Genomic DNA, 17636 nt, shown 5'->3' on the forward strand with positions numbered 1-17636 from the left:
GAGTGGGAACTTTAAGTCAGTGTTTGAGAAAGACCATAGATTTTTAATGACAACAATCAGAGTGGTTGGTTGTATGATTTTTTTTTTCTTGAGATGCCTAGCACTCAGCGGTCTCATGGACAGAGTTTTCTAAGTGTTTTGGAAGAAAATGGAAACAAAAAATGTAAAGAGAAGTAAGAAGTAGTATAAGATAGGGAGATAAATTGGTTAGAATATTGGATTTACATCAAAATCACATATAGAGCTATTTAAAAAATAGTCAAGCTATGATCAACCTTGTGGGAGAAGAGTCCTTATTCCCTGAGTAAGGGATCTCATGTAAACCTGTAATTAAAAAAATTAAAGCATTGGATATGCAGTCAGAGCGTAGAACACTTTTAATGATCCCTGTAATCTAAGTACATTGGGAATGGAAGTGATGCAAGAGGAATTTGAGGAAAAAGTAGAGGGTAAAATGTTTAAATCACATTAAAACACAGTGTTTGTATTTGAGAGAAAGGAAAGGAAGAAGAGATCAGAGCCTTTATACAGCTTCAGAGTTTGAGTAGTTTAGGTAACGCCAATGCTCAGACTGAGCCCATGAAAATGAGGGGAGTAGGAGGAGTGAGAAAGAGGAGAAAGTCATCCTAAGAGACCGGGCATTAAATGGGCCTTCCAATCTTACCTTGTTAGGAGTCAACTCGTTGGAGCTATTCGAATTTTCATCCTCAGTATCTTCATCTATAAAATGTGGGTTTGGATGATATCTATGATTAATTTCAGCTTTAAACATAGTATGAAATTATGAATATTATTCAAGTCCCTTTATGATCTATGTGCATACCAAAATATTTCAATGATACGCAATCCCTGGAATTCCTTAGACCAGAAAACTTGATACATATATGTAATTTAATTCTGTCACCTGCTTGTATTCATTGGCTTACAGAGAAAATTAAGAGATTTCAGGGGGAAAACCCCTCTGTAGCTAACATATTAATGTTTGTTTGTGAGAGTTAGTTAGGCAGCAGTTAATACTCATCTAGCTGTTCTTACTGCATCGATCATAGAAATCACAAACATTCCTATTTTCTATTTTTCTTGTATGTCTCTAAGATAACGTTTAAGGGGTTAATTTGAAGAACAACAACAACAAATGACTCATGAACACTGAAAAATTGGGGACAGGCCAATGCAGTTGAGATTTTTTTTAAAAAAGAGGAAGTGATTATATCAACTTTAAGAGCCAAAAAAATTTCAGTTTTTATGGTTTTAGAAAATTATATTTATTGAAAATAAAGCTTGCAAATAAGAAGACATTGAAAATTCTCTCTACAAAAGCAGGTAATAAGTTGAATAAATTTAATTTTGTGAGCCAAAATGATACAGAGGATTTCAGTTTTGAATTCTATATTGCATTTTGAAATGTATTGACTCTTAGAAACAATCTTCTGATCGAACTCTTATTTTTAAGAGTTAAGTTTATGTTCTGTATAGGTGTAAAATGAAAGTTAAAAAGCTAATGATCCTTCAAGGTGTAATTTGGTAGAACCTTTAAAAAAGTCAAAGACACAACTATTTTGACGTTTTGTTTTATAAAAATATGTTCAATGACAAACAAATACATAGCAACAGACATTGGATTGATGTTACCATAGGGGAAAGGGGGTGGGGAGAGGGCAAAAGGGGTGATTAGGCTGACATGTGTGGTAATGGACTGTAATTCGTTTTTGGGTGGTGAACATGATGTAATCTACACAGAATTCCAAATATATTACGAAGGACATCTGAAAGCTGTATAATATTATAATCCAATGTTACTGCAATAAAAAAATGTTCAAAGAAAGATACACTGAATAGAAGCAAAAGTATAGTTTCCATGAACATATTACGAACTAAATATTTGTGTATATCTTACAAAGAATAATAGAATTGAGAATATCTTCTTTTAATAGAGTTTACTTTGAACTTACCAATTATCTCAGCACTTATAAGATAATATTTTCTCAATTAAGAATATGGCCTGCAGAGAAGCATACGCTGAAGGAGGAAAAAATATTATTTTTTCAATTAAGTGCAACTTTGAAGAAGATTGTAATTTTTTATGAAAAAAATGCTTAAAATACTAAAACCATATGGAAAAAATGTACTTTGGCAATAAAATACCACTAACATGCAATTAATGACAGTTATGACTGAAAAACTGAGTATAGTATGTTGAGTATGTTCCAAGACTATTACTGTTATATTACTGCCATGTTCTAAACAATACAAAGTTTATTTTTTAACTTGCTTTATTGTGGATACATTTTTGTTTACTTAAAATTAGTTTAAGAACAGAATTTGAATAGAGCTGTTTTTTAGGTTTGCTGTTTTGTCAGTCAATAAGTACCTTTTTTTTTAAACTGAGATATAATTGACATATAACATGTATTTTAGGTATACAACATAATGATTCGTAAGTATATCATTTAAATTGTTTTTATTACCCTTTTCATTCTCAAAATCTTCCAGTTTTGAAAACAGATTGTATGGTCACCCTACTCTGTTTTGGCATTGAGCAGTTTAGAACAGGTAACAGGGAACCATTGAGAAGTTCTGCGTAGGATGTTGCTTAATAATGTCTGTGCTTAGATGACTGCAGTCTATTCGTGAGGAAAAGGACAAGATCTACGTCAGATTGTTGTGTTAGGGATTATAACAGATAGAAATGCTCTGCTTAAGCTTTTTCTTGAAAATTTTATAAGGGCACTCCAAGGAATTTTTAAAAACTACATGATATTCCTCAGCTGTAGAAGTGTTCTAATATTTTTTGTTTGCTCTGAAAATCTTTAGAGACACTTCTTGTTTTTTAGACTAAAAAGCATTTAGATCTTTTTTAGTGGGTGCTGCAAATAAATTATCTTTTGAAAGTATTCTAGCTGTATTTCACTTTATCCTAGTGTTGGAAAGCAAGAGCACAATGAATTTTAATAAGTCAAACAATTTTAAATCAACCAGGGAATAACATTTTAAAGGAAAGAATATCTTTAAAATGGAAAGAATACTTTTTTGCAAATTACAATGTATAACGTGTGTTTTGTAAATTTGGAGTTACAAAGTTTTTAACTAGCAGAGTGTATCAGTACTCGAAAATGAATATTTTTCCAGAATCTGTTTTTTAAAAAATTCACTTATGAAGGAAAGGGGAATGAATGTAAATTTAGTACTTTAGAATCACTGGCCTGAGCGGGCATGGTTTAGCCTTTGAGAAGGGAAGAACCTGCTCATTCTGAGGAGGGATAATGATGAATAAGGCATAATATTTATCCTTCAGTCGTTTGCAAAGTCAACAAGGAGGTGGACACAGGCTACGAAAAGCACCATAAAATGTTTTAGGTAAGTGCAAGCATAGCTAGAAGGGAAGAAAGAGGGAATTAATATTGCTGAATTCATTAATTTGGGATCTGAAATAGTCTCATGGAAAACATGAGATATAAGTAGGGTTGCCAGATAAAATATAGGAGGCACAGTTAAACCTGAAACTTAAATCATACAAATAATGTTTTAGTAGAGGTATGTTCCATATTATAATTAGGACTTACTTGTACTCACAGTTATTTGTTGTTTACCTAATTTTCAAATTTAACTGGGTATCCTCCATTTTTTATTTGCTAAATCTATCAACCCTAAATGTCAACTAGGTTTTGAAAAATAAAATCTTTCAAAATTAATAGCTCCATTTATTAAGTGTGTAATATGACGTGGTAGACAGCCAAATGCATTATGTCGTGTAATTCTCAGCACAAAATATGAAAGTATTTTTTAAATTCCATTTATTGAAAGATGAAAAGGAGGCTTGATAAGGGTAAATAAGCCAGATCATACAACTAGCAAGAGGCTGAACTGGAATTTGAAGTGAAGTCTGAGTGAGGCAAGGTTTGTTTGGGTTTTTTAATAGATTAAATTATTTTTATTTATTTCCAGTTTTATTGAGGTATAATTAACAAATAAAAATTGTATGCATTTGAGGTGTACAACATAATGGTGTGATATGCATATTCATTGTGAAATGATTACCACAATCAAGCTATTTAACATATTCATCATCTCACATAGTTGCCTTTTATTTATCTGTTTTGGTGTAGTGAGAGCATATAAAATCTGCTGTCTTAGCAAATTTCAAATATGCAACACAGTATTGTTAACTATAGTCACCATGTTATAAGATCCCCAGAACTTACTCATCTTATAACTCAAAGTTTGTACTCTTTGACCAACAATGATCCATTTCCCCGACTCCCCAGCCCCTGGTAACTACCGATGTACTTTACATGTAGATCGACTTTTGATCTTTTGATGAGTTTTGGCTTTTATAGATTCCACATACAAGTGAGATCATACAGCATTTGTCTTTCTGTGTCTGGCTTATTTCACTTAGCATAATATCCTCCAGTTCATCTATGTTGTCACAAATGGCAGGATTTCCTTCTTTTTTACAGCTGAATAATATTTGATTGTTGTATGTATACGTACACATACATTCATACATACACACATGCACATACACACATCACATTTTCTTTATTCATTTATCCTTGACAGATACTTAAGTTGTTTCTATATCTTGACAGTTGTGAACAATGCTGCAATGACCATAGGGGTGCAGACACCTTTTCATGATATTGGTTTCATTTCCTTTGGATATATACCCAGTAGTGGGATTACTGGGTTGTGTGATAGTTCTATTTTTAATTTTTTGAGGAGCCTCCATCCTGTTTTCCATAAGGGCTGAAACAATTTACATTCTCAACAACAGTGTATAAGTGTTCTCTTTTCTTTACACTCTTGCTAACACTTATCTCTTGACTTTTTTAATAATAGCCATCCCAACAGTTGTGAGGTGATCCCTCATTGTGGTTTTAATTTGCATTTCCCTGATGATTAGTAATGTTGAACACCTTTTCTTGTACCTGTTTGCTATTTGTATGTCTTTTTGAAAAAAAAATCCAGTAAGGTTCTTTGACCATTTTTAAATTGGATTATTATTATTATTACTAATTGTATTTGCCATCCAGTTCTATGAGTTCATTATATATTTTGGATATTAACCCCTTGTCAGATATATCATTTGCAAATATTTTATCCCATTGACTAATCATTTTGTTGCTGTGGCTAAAATTTCCAGTGCTATGTTGAAAAGTCTTGTTCCTAATCTTAGAGAAAAAGCTTCCAAACTTTCACTGTTGGGAATGATGCTAGCTCTAGGCTTATCACATATGGCTTTTATTATGTTGAATTATATTTCTCCCATACCTAATTCGTTGAGAGTTTTTATCATGAAAGGATGTTGATTTTTGTCAAATGCATCTATTGACAAGATTATATGATTCTTATCCTTCATTTTCTTGATGTAGTGTATTATGTTTATTGATTTGCAGATGTTGAATCATCCTTGCCTCCCAGGGATAAATCCCACTTGATCATGGTGAATGATCCTTTTAATGTGCTGTTGAATTTGGCTTGATAATATTGTGTTAAGGATTTTTGCATCTGTGTTCATCAGGGATATTGGCCCATAATTTTCTCTCCTTGTAGTGTCTTTATCTGGCTTTGGTATAAGGTTAATGCTGACCTTGTAAAATGAGTTTGGGGAGGTTTCTTTCTCTTCAGTTTTTTAGAAACGTTTGAGAAGGATTGCTGTTAATTCTTTAAGTGTTTGGTAGAATTCACCAGTGAAGCCATCTGGTCCTGGGATTGTCTTTCTTGGGAGGTTTCTGATGACTGCTTCCATTACCTTACTCATTAGTGATCTGTTCAGATTTTCTATTTCTTCATGATTCAGTGTTGGTAGGTTGTATGTTTCCAGGAATTTATCCATTTGTTTTAGATTATCCAACTGGTTGGCCTATTTTTATAGTAGTCTGTTATGAACTGTTGTATTTCTGTAGTGTCAGATATAATGTCTCCCTTTTCATTTATAATTTTATCAATTGGGTCTTCTTTTTCCTTTGTTAGTCTACCTAAAAATCTGTCAATTTTATTTATTGAAAAAAATTCTTAGCTTCATTGATCTTTTCTATTGTCTTTCTAGTCTCTATTTCATTACTTCTACTCTCGTCTATATTATTTCCTTTCTTCTGCTAAAGATGGGCTATGTTTGTTCTTCTTTTTATGGTTCCTTGAGGTATAGTGTTAAGTTGTTTATTTGAGACCCTTACTTCTTCTTAATGTAGATGTTTATCACTATACACTGTCCTCTTAGAACTGCTTTTGTTCCATCTCGTAAGTTTGAGGGTATGGTGTTTCCATTTTTGTTAGTCTCAAGATACTTTGTTTTCCCTTTTGATTTCTTCTTTGACCCATTTGTTGTCCATTAATTATGTTGTGAATTTTCCACTTTTGCGCCTGTATTGATTTCTAGTTTCATAGCATTGTGATTGGAAAAGTTACTTCATATGATTTCAATCTTCTTAAATTTTTTAAGACTTGCTTTGTGGCCCAATAGATGATCTATTTTGAATAATGTTCCATACGTGCTTCAGAAGAATGTGTATTCTGCTGCTGTTGGATGGAATGAGCTGTATATGACTGTTAGGTATATTTGGTCTAAAATGTAATTCAAGTCTCGTGTTTCTTTATTGATTTTTCTGTCTGGATGGTTTATCCATTGATGAAATTGTGGTATTGAAGTCCCCTACTATTATTGTATTGCTATCTATTCCTCCCTTCAGTCCTGTTATATTTGTTCTATGTATTTAGATATTCCAATGTTAAATGCATGTGTATTTACAATTATTATATTTTCTTGAGTTCAGCAGGCTTGTCTCCAGGGACTCCCAGACCATAGGGGGCTAGAGCTGGGTCACAGGCTACTTTAGAGTCCACAGTCAGGACTCAGTCTGTGTGCCTATTACCCAAGTCACAGGCAGGTGTGACTTTTCTTAAATCTCTTGGTGTATGGGGCTGCTGGTTGGACCCAAGCCAAATGGGGCTTTAGACAAGTCCAGAGGAGTGTGGAACTCTTTCTGTGTCTGTAGCCGGGACCACTGTCAGTGGGTCAGCTACCGGGGCATGGATCTGTCTGCTTGAAAAGGCCCTCCTCAGTCTTAGACTCCACTAGGTTTTCACATGTTTCCTACCTTTATTCCTAAGCTCCCACAAAATCACCTTTGTCTATGAATGGCTCCCAAATTATTGTTACTGAGGGGTGACATGAGTGAGGAACCTCCTATTCCACCATCTTGCTGAGGCAAGGTTGGAGGAAGGTTATTTATAGTAAGGTAAGACAACTAGGATTTCAAACTCATGAAAGTAAGAAAAAAGCCTCTTACATGTAATCATATCTATGCTTCATATATATAACTTTGGATTTTTTAGCTACATAAAAACCCAAGTAGTTTTAGTCTTTTTTAAGAGATTATTTTGAGGACATTTTCCTACATAATCAATTGAAATGAATACTATCAGATATTTAGAGAAGACAAATCAAATTAATGTTCTTTGCAAATATGTCTAGAGGTATAGTTAAGGCAATATTTACACTTGATATTGAAAAAGTATTTTCCTAAATAAAAACTGAACAATGCCCTAATTATATGCCTATCACAAACAAAGAGCTGTTTATTTATTCTAGTTAATGGAATCTGTTTACTAAATTCTAATAGTCTAGGTTGAAATATATAAACAATGCAAATCAAATGTAAATTACATGATGTTATTAACTACTAATAAAAATGAAATTATTCTCATCACAAAAAATATCTATCAATAGGAATACAAAGGCAGACTATTTGAATCATTATGCAAATAGGATTGGGGGACTTTTAGATAATTTAACTTTTTAACTTTCTTCATCTAGAATCTCATCTTACGCCCTCATTGTGGGGCACTGCTAGCTTATATGGTGCCTTTACATAAATTAGAATAAAAAGATGCCTATTCTAGGTGGACATTTTCAGACACAGACACACTCCTGCCAGAAAATCCCAGGGAAACACTTAATAAGAAAAACGTGGGTTAGATTTAGGCTTCCTTCACACTCGTGACCAAGCCCTCTTGGGAGAGTCACCATCTGTACAAGTGTATGGGTCAGCTAGGACTTGTTGGGTCTAAATCTTCCACTGATAATGCCCTTCTCCATCTATTCCAATGGAAGCAGATAGGCAAAGAGGTTGAATGGGAATGAGTAATTACAGAGGAATAGCACTATCTTATAAAAAGCCAGAATGGATCTAAGAGGTACATACACACACACACGCGCACACACTCCCTAACTACAAATTGTGAATTGGCAGCAATAAAAGTCAATTTTCACATGGCAATTTTCAAGTGACAAGAGAGACAGAATTGACATGAAGGCAGGCTAGCAAAGCAAAGGTTGCAATATTGGAAATGTGAGATGATTAGCACATTGAGGAGCCTTTTAGAAGTGGAGACACAAAGGTTTAACAGCACTGCATCTCTTCTCTTCTCTTCTTTTCTCATGATTGCTTTCTTGAAATCCTCTTAACCCAGAGCTAAGTGGATTGCAAAAACGATCCCCTGCTACTCACCAGAATAATGTTCCTCTGGCACTACATATTATTGGACACAAGGAATATTTAGGATTCACACTTGCAGATGGATGAGAAAAAAGAGAAGATTACACATATGAAAAATTCAGAAAATAGCCACCAATAGTCTGCCTTATGATTTAAAAACTTGTATCTATCAATTAAAAAAAAACTTTCAAAGTAATTCATGAATGGAATTAGTATGCAAAAGTAAGCTAAGGTTCCTATAAATTTCAAATGATTTCTTTTGACATGGTTATTATATAAAATTAAGAATAGCAAAGCAAGACTTTCACAGAAAGCAAACCAGATCTGTTACATTATCAGAAATGGCAAGCTTCTTAATAAAAGGACATCATTTATTTTCCTTCCTCTTGTGTTAAGCTCATTTTTCTCTAATCACTGTCTTCTGTTGAAATAAACTATTCCCAGGAACAGTTGACAGTTCAGTCGATAAAATCAGTGGAAGGAGGAAGCCAGAGTGGGGATCAAGGTTATCAGCTGGGACTAAGTGGAAAACAACCTGCAAAATGGGTGCTGACACTCATGCATGTCCATCATACGTCCCGCTGGGATGAAACCAATCAGCAGAAGGTAATTCTTCCTGATCCCTCGGCAAAAGTTTGATTGTGCCTCTTATAACCATAGGATCACGGGAAAGAGAAGGGTACTCACCTCTGCCAGTGCCCTTTGAAAGGGAAACTTGAAAAATGTGAACCTGAAACTGACAATGATAAATCAACCAACTCCCAATTTGATTAATAGTACATTCTTTTAGTCTCTTAATGGCTCATAATTGCCTGTTGAAAAGAATGAATAGAATAATTTTGGTCACATACAAATTTAGAATGAAACTTCCTGAAAGGAACTGCTTTATAAAAAATGATGACAAATTAGTTTTAGAAAAAGAAAAGCCTAATCAGAGTGTAGACAAGTCTATTACATTCAGTTCAATACAGCTCCACAAATATTAATTGAATGCCAACTGTTTTCAAGGCACTGTGGCTTCAAGTTTCTTGTCCCCCATGGACAGCTCCCCCATGGACTTGGGTTAAGAATCACTGACGTGAGAAACTATCCTGTCTGAAAACCAATTCAGAATTTCAGGGGAGTTTTAGGTTTACTCCCTAAGATAAAGACAAATGTCTCTCTAGTCAGTACACTAAAAATGAAAAACCTCAGTAATATATACTCTCCAATATCCAACAATAGTATACTGTCCAAATTTGAGGGCAAAGATAGAAATCATTACGTTTTGCTATGGTGACTGTTTAAATCCTAAATAAAATATATAAAATAAGAGGTGTTAGTGTGCTACATAATTAGATGTTAGCAAATGGGCACAGCGTATGTCTCAAATATAATCATGGCCTCCAGGGTATCTTACCAGCCAGCAGACTAATAAGTCTTGAAAAATATGATCTATTTAAACATAATTTGAAAGGTCTTCAATGGTCCTTATCGCTTTGGTGGAAGTCTTGTGTCCACAAGTCTAAAAATTACTATTCTAAATTTTGTATTGTCCATGGTGGCTCAAACATCTGGTGAAAAGGAGACAAGTCATCCAGTCTAAGGGGAAGCACTTTTCCCAGGAGAGGAAATAAATTGATTTATTTTTCCACATATTAATGTAAACAACACAAGCAGCATGAGCCAGGCACTAACAGGACCTTGGGAGAATCAGTAGAATAAGACATGAGTCTTGCCTTCAGGGGAATTAATTCACCTTATTGAAGGTAAGAGGGACAAGTTGATCAATAATTATGGAGCTAGCATAGAAGCATACCAGGCTGCTCTGGAAATGCAGAGGAGACACATCTAAATTAGACTTCCTGGGGCGTTACAGAAAATCTAATTTGAAGTACAAAAGACAAGCAAGAGTTACCTAGATGAAAATAAGGGAAGAAATTCAGACATGGAATGGCAAGGTAGGAGGATTTATCAAAGCCCCATAAATCCTGTTAGCATACCTTGAATAGGCTCATCTATTAAGCATTTCCAACATCATTGCTCTGATGCAGAATTCACCAACTAGCATTCATGCACCTATCAGTTTGTCCCTTAGCAATGTTTCCTAAAGTAGGGTTGAGATGTCAGTCTATAAACTGTTAACGTACAGTGATGAGATAAGGCAGACATCAATAGTGTTTAGGATTTTAATAACCATTTTCGTTGCTGTGACATTCAAACACATGATCAATGGCCTTGTCTCCTTGAATGGGATATTGGAAAAAAAGATTTGCATGCAACTGCCATGGGTTGAATTATGCCCCCCCCTCCCCAAAATATGTTCCAAGTCCTAACCCTAGTACCTCAGTACTCAGTACCTACATCTTTGCAGATATAATCCAGCCAAGATGAAGTCATTAGGCTGGGCCCTAATCCAATAGGACTAGTATCCTTATAAAAAGTAAAATTGAGCATAGGCAAACATAGAGAATACCATATGAAGACAAAGTCACATGGGGAGAACACCACATGATGACAGTGGCAGCAATGGAAATGCTGCAGCTTCAAACCAAAGAATGCCAAGAATTGTCAACAGGCCACCAATATCTGGAAGTATTTACTTCCAGAGGCTAGAAGAAACAAGAATTCCCCCCTACTGGTTTTAGGGAGAACATGGCTCTCCCAACACCTTAATTTTGGACTTCTAGTCTCCATAACTGTGAGACAATAAAGGAAACTAGTATAGTTAATGAATTGGAAAACAAACAAACACTAGTCCTTCATCACAGATAGCTTGAGAAGTTCTGCCCTAGTTGAGGGGAAAAATTAAATCAGCAGTGGCACAGACAGGGATCATAAATGACCCACAGATAAGAAGAGTCTAAGGAAAATTAATAAAAGCAACAGAATCAGACAAGCAATGGAATTGAGGAATTCCTCAAGCAAGGGGTAGTGAAGCAGAGAAGTGCTGCTCTGCCTGTGAGCGTTGGTTATCCATGAGATGTGCTTTACCACACCCTGTACCCCCTCCTGATCCCATAGACTTTTAAAGGTAACTTAATTTTACCCAGGACACCTGAGGACTTTCAGAAATGTTTGGGAGAGGAATACATGGAACCTACAAATCAAATGGCAACTCTTGACTCTAAAATGTGAATTTAATAGTTATATTGTAGGTGGTAAGTAGAGATCACACACTTCACTCACTGTGCATTAGGCATAATCCCAAACCTTCACAAATATTCTCATTTAATGTCTACAGTGGTAAGTGATATTAATTTTTTTCACTTCAAAATGAGAATAGATGAGTAACTTGCCCAAGATTAGACAATTAGGCAATGGAAGAGCCAAGCTCCAAATTCAGATGTTTCTGACCCCAGTGTTCCTGTTTTTAACCATAATCCTTGGTTATTTCCCCAGAAAAACTGAGTGAAGCATATTTTACCTGCTGGTGAAACTTGAAAACGTGTTTGTATCTATGCACGCATATAGTCTATTAGTAACCACCCTATAAATACCAGATACGGTAGCAGACAATTTCTTTTTATCAGTTCTAACTCCCCATTGTTAACCCCATTGTACATATGGAGAAATAAACTATGGTCATTTCAACGTTTTTAAAAGAGAATTTAAACTCATAATTGATTCTACCACTGAACCCCCTTCCACGGTCTCATCCCTTCTCTTTGTGCTAGGGTCGGGTAGCCTGGTTAAGGTACAAAAGTAGAACCCTCAGGAAGCCCTCCTTCATGGAGGTGGGTGGCTTCTCCATCTGTCGTTTCTCTTTTGGTGCCTTCAAGTACATGCTTTCAAGTGGTTTGATGATGTTTAGAAGAAAAGACACAGGGACAATATGCACATTTTCCCCTCAAACTGATAAATTCTGGGTTAATTACATCCCACACTATTTCTTCTGTGAGAGTAAACTATTTTCTCCTCAGAAACTGGGACAAACCAAGAGGCTCAGCTCTTCGGAAGGAGAGACCACAGATTACAGACTCATTGTCTACAGGGTAATTAACAAGTCAAAAATCTAGGAGCTGAGAATTAGTTTGGGGATTCTGAATAATAAAGGTCCTTATTAGAGGATCAAAATATACAGAAGTTAAGACTGTGGGCCCTACAGATAGAATTCTTAGGTTCAAATCCTGGGCATATTAGCTACCTGTTATAATCTTGGGACAGTCTCTTAACCTATTTGTGTCTCAATTCTATTATCTGTAAAATGGGGATAATAATAATACCTCATCGAGTAATGCAGTGTTGGCATGTAGTTCACATCATATAAACATTTGTTATATTAGGAACCGTTCTCTTGTATCAGTAGGAATTGATGTCTATGAAACAATTACACAATTTGTAGTAAAAATGAAAGAAAACTGTCTACCTGTCTGGAAATTAGTGTTTCTTAGTTGTGTCTCATCCAAATATTCCTATTTTTTACCTCCTCAAAACTGATCACCTCAGAAAACTGAAGCAGCTCAGTACGTGGGTTGCTTGAAAGTAGAACTGCATGTTATCTACGCTTAATCCAGCCCTTATCTTTACAAACACGTCTATTCCTCTACCTTCTTTATGTTTTCCTTGACTTGCGCTTACAGCAGCAACAAAGATAGTGGTACATCTTTTAAGAACTGAGCCCCAGAAGACCCAAGTTCTACTTTTATTGTACATATTTCTGTAGTCACTATGATTCCATCAGCGTGTTTCCTTGTGTGGAAATTGGATTGATAAATCCCTGCCCTGATTATTTCAGGGAGGTTTTATGAAAGCAAAAGTGAAATTACTTTGAAAAATTTGCAACAATAAATAGAGGAGATAAACCTAGAGAACCTATTTATTTAGTCATAAAGACCAAAATAATGCAGTTTTGCTGTAAATAAAATGATGTGTGTAAAAATTGAATGGTTTGAGGAAAGTGGAATGAATTTTAAAATGTATCTTAAAAGACACATAATACAATATGTACCATTCCAAGTATTTCTCTACTATAGCTACCTTATTATTATATTTTCATTAAGATAGAAGAAGAATATGGAAAGAATTCAAGAAGTCATTTTTTATGAACATCAAATACACAACAAATGGTCAAATCTCTAATAGTATATTCGTCAAACAATTAACAAATTCCAAGGGCCTCCTCTCTGCGAGGCAGCATGAGAAAACAAACTAGGAGAAAAGGAATACGTGGTGAGAAAAAATTAGGTTGCAGGCACAGAGCAAAGTTCTTGCATTTGTTATCTTATATATCCTTAGTATTCCTTAAAACAATGTGAAGACATAGACGGTCTTTCAATTCTCTACATAAGGAAGCAAGATAAGAGAAGTCCTATAACTTGCCCATGGTCACAGAGCTAATTCCAAGCACAAGCTGGATTCAAACCCAGGTCTCCATAAAGGCAAATCCACCACCTATTCCATCTCCTCACATGGGGCCCAGGTTTCCATGGGCTCTTCCTACTAGCTGGAGAGGAGTTGATATGTGTATAAAGTAACCAACCTTGAAAGTGTAAGTGATGTCAAAGAAATAATGTACTTGAAAGACCTTAAGGTCTTTGTCAACAGCAAAACTAAGTAAGAAATATGAGATGTTAGTGATAAAGGCCAAGAATATCCTTGTACTAAATGACAGCAGTGCTCAGAGGAATGGCCAGACATGCCAGCAGTGGTGGAGGGACGTTGAAATACAGCTTGCAGTAGAGTAAGATAACTAGACATCAGTGGAGATTCCAAACATTTCCCACAGGGTTTAGAGGCATAGAATTGAGAAAGATCAGAAAGTCCACGTGATGGCCTATTTGATGACATATTATTTGAGATTTAATTGAAAATAGCAGTCAAAGCTGTGAGAATAATTTTGTTCTTATACTTTTCCTCTGTATAGCAATCTCCAGAGTCAGCAAAACCAAGTGATCTTTCATTTATCAACATATTAGAGTTTTTCCGTCTAAAAACCCTGTTTTTCTGCCTCAATGAGTAAGCAGTTGGAGCCTAAAATGGAAAAGATGCACTTATTTCTCATGAAACATACTATAATGATGGGATGTTCTTAATAGACAAATCGGAAAGATCACCAGTATATAAGTTACCCTTGAGGAAAGATCACTGGAGTTGAATTGAGAAGATCGGATGCAAGCTTCAACTCTAATAAATATGCTATATGTTTGACCCTGGATAAGGTACTTAGCATCCAAACTTTTCTCGCTTAAAAATATAATACAGGCCAGCCCCAGTGCTTAAGTTCAGCATACTCTGCTTCGGTAGCCTGGGTTGGGTTCCCAGGCACAGACCTACACCACTCTGTTAGTGGCCACGCTGTGCTTGCAGCCCACATATTGAAAAATAGAGAAAGATTGGCACGGATGTTATCTTAGAGCAAATCTTTCTCAGCAAAAAAAAGAAAATGTATATATATAATAGTAATAATAATATTAATTAATACTTAATCAGCACATACATTATTGCAGGAGTTGGCAAATGAAGGCTCTCAGGTTAAATCTTGCCCTCCATCTGTTTTTGCAAGTGAAGCTTTCTTTATTTGCAGAAACACATTAATTTGCAAGTTGTCCATTGCTGCTTTCACGCTACAACAGCAGAGCTGAGCAGTCATTCACATATGGCATTACCTGAAAAACCTAAAGTATTTACTACCTAGCTCTTTACAGAAAAGGTTGGCCAGCCTCTGATCTATAGTACATAACTCTTTTATTCTTTACTACAACACTATAGGTAGTTACAGTTATTATCCACATTTTACAAATGAGGATGCTGAAGCATAGAGATATTTAGTAACACGGCCAAAGTTACAAAGCTATGGAGTGGAGGAGTTAGTATGAAAACAACTACCACACTAAAATTAAAGAATTCTGTTGTAGAGTTCTATTGGTAGTGGGAGCGGAGAGCGGACCTCAGACAGCCCTGAGCACCCCACCGCCGCCGCCGGCCTAGTTACCATCACACCCCGGGAGGAGCCGCAGCTGTGGCAGCCGGCCCCAGTCACCAACGCCACAACCGTGAGCAGCCAGGCAGAGACCCCCGCCCCCGGCGCAGGGAGCGGCGGCCCGGGCGGCCTCACGTCCGCAGCGCCTGCCAGCGGGGACAAGAAGGCCATCACAACGAAGGTTTTGGGAACAGTAAAATGGTTCAATGTAAGAAACGGATATGGTTTCCTTAACAGGAATGACATCAAGGAAGACATTTCTACACCAGGCTGCCATAAAGAAGAATAACCCCAGCGATGGAGAGACTGTGAAATCTGATGTTGTTGAAGGAGAAAAAAGTGCTGCGGAGGCGGCAAATGTTACAGGCCCTCTGAAGTTCCAGGGCAAGGCAGTAAATATGCTGCAGACGGGTAATCATTACAGACGCTATCCACGTCGCAGGGCTCCTCCACGCAATCACCAGCAGAATTACCAGAATAGTGAGAGTGGGGAAAAGAACGCAGCATGTGCAAGGAGAAGTGATGGAGGGTGCTGACAACCAGGGTGCAGGGAACAAGGTAGACCAGTGAGGCAGAATACGTATCGGGGTTGTAGCCCAGGAATCCACAGCGGCTCTCCTCGCCAAAGACAGCCTAGAGAGGACGGCAATGAAGAAGATAAGGAAAATCAAGGACGTGAGACCCAAGGTCAGCTGCCACCTCAACGTCTGTACCACCGCAACTTCAATTACCAACGCAGACACCCAGAAAACCCTAAACCACAAGACGGCAGAGACAAAAGCAGCCGATCCACCAGCTGAGAATTCATCTGTTCCCGAGGCTGAGCGGGGCGGGGCTGAGTAAATGCCAGCTTACCATCTCCCGGTTTAGTCATGCAACAATAAGAAATACATATGAAATTCCAGTTATAAGAAATGAACGAAAGACTGGAGCTGAAGACCTTAAGTGCTTGCTTTTTGCCTGTTGACCAGATAACTAGAACCATCTGTGTTATCTATGCAGCGTGGGGTTGTTATTATTTTTACCTAAAGATGTCTCCTTTTGGTAATGACAAACGTGTCTAAGAAAAAAAAGTCTGGTTTTTCTCGATACACCTTTAAATGTTTTTAAATTGTTTCATATCTGGTCAAGTTGAGATTTTTAAGAACCTCATTTTTAATTTGTAATAAAAGATTACAACTTGATTTTTTCAAAAAAGTCAACAAACTGCAAGCACCTGTTAACACAGGTCTTAAATTTTTAAAAAAGAATTCTATTGTAATATGTCGAAAAGTACATTGTGAAGCGTTAAAAATTCATGAATCATCTTTTGAGATGCAGTGTGCCCTTAAAATCAATTTTCGAAGCTACGTAGAAGTGGTTTCAAATTCTGGCTTCTCTCCTTCGGTCTCTGTGACTTTTTGCCAACTACTTAAACTGAGTCCCCATTACCTTATTTGTAAATTGCAGTAATTATACTTCAAATAATTTTGCTGTAACAAGTAAAAAGCAAGTGAATGTCAGACACGTCATAAAGCATGGTACCCTGCGAGTGATAAGTTAGGAGGACCCTTCCACGGGCATGCTAATCTTTGTTTTCATGATACTTTTGCTTACCTCCACTGCAATATTTAACACTATGTTTTATCTCCTTGCCTAACTTCTTTTCTCCTTTGCTAAACTGAGCCTCTCAGAAGAAAGCAATCTTGCTTATTTGCTTCTTTGTCCCCAGATTTTTGCACAGAGTTTGGCACAAAATAGGAGTCAGTAAATACTCATTGACTAGTTTCTAAACACAAAGGTAGTGGACCTTGGCACACTCATTCCTTGCTGGCCACATTGGAGACAAAAATGTTCTTTTTCCATTCTAATGTTTTAGGATGTAAAGACGGGTGCTTCATTTGTTGATTTTGCATTATGACAAGGCCTGAGATTTATTCCTGCATTGGGTAGTCAGTTTGTTCCAGTCATTTTTATTCCTTCTTGGTAGAATCAATTAGGTAATCAAAATGAAACATGTCTATTATTGGATTGAGAAACGTGCCATATTATTTCTTCAAAGATACTCCTAAATCATCCATGAATATACAACCAACCAGAATGCTTAATTTGCTGAACTCTCATTCTTTTCACTGGGGAAGGAAACGAACACATGCTAAAGGTTGTTGGACGGCTCTGTAATACTTTCCCTGTGAAAATTTGTTAAACTGGTTTCTCCTCTATCACCTTAACCTACTTAATTCATTTAACAGTGA

At 36.3% G+C, this 17636-nt stretch overlaps 1 pseudogene; it reads left to right on the top strand.

Annotated features, from left to right (window-relative positions):
* LOC139075488 (Y-box-binding protein 1-like) overlaps nt 1–16245 on the top strand; it is a 41794-nt pseudogene extending 25549 nt beyond the window's left edge.
* Nucleotides 16246–17636: the final 1391 nt, after the last annotated feature.

Source organism: Equus przewalskii, chromosome 14, assembly GCF_037783145.1.
Source record: "Equus przewalskii isolate Varuska chromosome 14, EquPr2, whole genome shotgun sequence".
Classification (NCBI taxonomy): Eukaryota; Metazoa; Chordata; class Mammalia; order Perissodactyla; family Equidae; genus Equus; species Equus przewalskii.